This window comes from Echinops telfairi, unplaced genomic scaffold (assembly GCF_000313985.2).
Source record: "Echinops telfairi isolate 266 unplaced genomic scaffold, ASM31398v2 ScPeMD7_5868;HRSCAF=6743_1, whole genome shotgun sequence".
Lineage (NCBI taxonomy): Eukaryota > Metazoa > Chordata > Mammalia > Afrosoricida > Tenrecidae > Echinops > Echinops telfairi.
In genome coordinates this window covers 7,432,831-7,435,660 of record NW_022109768.1, presented here as the reverse complement: position 1 = coordinate 7,435,660, position 2,830 = coordinate 7,432,831, and the positions used below count along the sequence as shown (strand labels likewise).

At 47.7% G+C, this 2,830-nt stretch overlaps 1 protein-coding gene across 1 annotated transcript in view; it reads left to right on the top strand.

Moving 5' to 3' along the window:
* Positions 1-2,830, top strand: part of LOC101659634 (serine/threonine-protein kinase DCLK2) — a 69,079-nt gene that overhangs the window by 4,641 nt on the left and 61,608 nt on the right. The window contains exon 3 of the mRNA XM_045295818.1: positions 1,482-1,576. The gene's annotated coding sequence lies outside the window, so the exon portion shown is untranslated. The remainder of the gene's footprint in view (positions 1-1,481; positions 1,577-2,830) is intronic.

Sequence of the window (2,830 nt, the reverse complement as noted above, 5' to 3'; positions counted from 1 at the left end):
CGTCCACCCAGCAGCTCCTTGGAAGTTAGGCCTGACAATTAACCTCGGGAACACTAGGCCTGAACAGTCCAGAGAACACACTTCTGCTCCGACACACGTGGGGGCCTCACGAGTCAGAATTGCCTCCGTGGTAACAGAGTCTGCAGACTCGGCATCTGCAGGCACGAGTTTTTCTCCATTGTTCCATTTTCTGTCACCATCCCAAGGGCCCCTTCGATATGAAGGTGGTAGACACCTGCCAGGGAAAGCTAAAATGGATCTACTAAGTCGGAACTGGAGAAAGATGGGGCTTTTCTACACCTGTGAAGAGTGGGAGCCTCAGAACCCCACAGGGGCAGTTCTACCCTGTCCTATAGGGTCCCTGTGAGTGGACATTGTCTCAATGGCAGGAGGTTTTCTCTTTTTGTGAGCTGCACAGGGCTTTCTTAAAGAAATGGGAAATTCCCTTGCAGCTCACAGCAAGCTCAGTTTATTGCCCACAGTGCTTTCTGTTTTATTGAATTCCTGTCCTCCGTTCCCTTTCAGCATTCTGGAATAGTCTCTGCAGACTGACCTAACCCCCGAAGCAGCAGCAGCCCACACTTTGCCTAGTGTAGGATCTAAGTTGGGCTTATGACCTAGGAAATGTCTGGAGACTTGGAGAGGATGTTCAGAAAGCCACCAAGGTTTGCTAAATAATGGGGAAATTTGGCTGTGAGGAAAAGACAGGGAAGGAATTAGGAAGAAGTCGAGGAGAGGAACGTTGAGGGTATTTTGTGGCCTTCAACTAAGTATGTGTTACTCAGATGGGCCAGTCCTTTCTCCCGCTCCTTTGTAGAAGGCGCCTGGGTGGTGCTGTGGTTCAAACGCTCGGCTGCTGACCAAAGGTTGACAGTCGGAACCCACCCCTGCTTCACGAGAGATAACGATGGCCATCTGCTTCCATCACACCTGGGAAACCCTGTTGGAGCCGTTCTCTGTCCCACAAGGTCACTGCAAGCGGGGCTCGGCTTGACGCTAGTGGGCCCATTAGTAATATTTTTACAAAATGCCTTTGGATTATGGTGGCCTTGGATTAGGAGAGTCCTGGGAGATTCTTGGTTATTCAGGTTGACATACGTCAAGACTGGGAGTACTGGAGGTAGTGAACGACTTAGGTAATCGCTGTCCATTTCTCCGCCCTCGTTGGCAGGCAGGATTTAGTGACAAATTCTTGTCCGCTGTTCTAATTCCGTTATGCTTTATATCTGTGTGGGTAACACTGTCGGAGAGCTATTATGAAACTCAATTCTGGTTTCATTTCTTATTTGTCTCATTTTTTTATGTCTTTAGTCCAATAAGGTGTATTGTTATTTTATGTTTTGCTGATTTGTCATCTTCTTTGAGCTTTAAAAGAATCAGCGCTCCATTGCAGCTACAGTATGCATGCACACAGCGCTTGTACACAGCTGGGTGGTCCTGGGCCCTAGTGACCTCTGTCCTCTTTGTTATCCCTTGATCAGTTAATGGGACTCCCAGCAGCCAGCTTTCTACTCCTAAGTCTACGAAATCCTCCAGCTCCTCTCCAACCAGCCCAGGAAGTTACCGAGGATTAAAGGTATGACACAGATGTGTGACATGCGTGTGTGATTTTGCTGTCTTGACTTGCATAGATTATTTATTAACTTCATTTGCTCAAGAGTGAGCATGGGGCAGGGTAAAACAGAAAATTTAGAATCTGGACCATACTGATCTGTCTTTGGTTTCTGTGTTCTGTTTGGTGCTGTGGTGTTTAGGGTCAGGCCATGTAACTCTTGTTCCTGATGTGTTCCCAGCTATGCAATGGGATTGCACAGTTGTGGTTACAGTTACACGTGATGTGAAAATGTACAATAAACAAAAATGTTCTTACGATTTATAATCATGTATAATAGACACGAATGTTCTGATATTTTGTTCTTAGGAAAATGATTTGCAATACAAAGCCTTGCAAAACACTATAGCTCTTTTTACTATCTCATTTCAGAGTTACGATATTGAATGCTAACATAATATGATAGGAACTGTAGTGGTACATTGGTGAAAGCGCTCAGCTTCTAATGAAAAGATCACCAGTTTGAACCCCCTGCCAACCACACCAGGGGAGAGAGATGAAGCATCTGCTTCTTTGAAGAAACCTCATAGTTCTACACTGCTCTGTAGGGTCTCTCTGAATCCGAATTGACTTGAGAGCAATGGGTTGAGTATGGGTTTAACAGAATTAGACTTTGTTAAAGTGAACTGTTTGTGCAGTCGGCTGGGTTGTCTAAAGAAGCAAATCAATGGCGTTCGTGCATCTACAAGAGAGAACGTTATGTCAAGAAGCAGCTGTACATCAAGAAGGCGCCCGAAGCCCAGCCCAACTCAAGTGCATAGGCCTGATGCTAACCAGGGCCCTCTTCAGACTCATGTAGCTGCAGGCGGATGGTGCTGAAAAGTGAAGGGGGAAGCCAGGAGATCACAGGCCCGTGGGTGCAGAGGCACGTGGGTCCAAGGTTGGTAGAAACATGGGAAACGTGGAGGGGCACTGACAACTCTCTGGGTTGGGTGGCCCACATGGGGCCATCCCTGGAGGCAGACACAAAGCCCCTGTGAAATCTCAGCAAGGAGGAAGGCAGAGTGTCAGAGAGAGTGGGTGGGGGCGGAATTCCCAGTTTCTCCCTTATAAAAGGCCCCACCCCTAAGGAGGTCTCATCAGGCTGTGACTTGATTGGCAGGTTGGACTCCACCCCTCCACACAGGTCCATCAAGTCCACATGACCTCCACACAGGTCCATCAAGTCCACATGACCTCCACACAGGTCCATCAAGTCCACATGACCTCCACACAGGT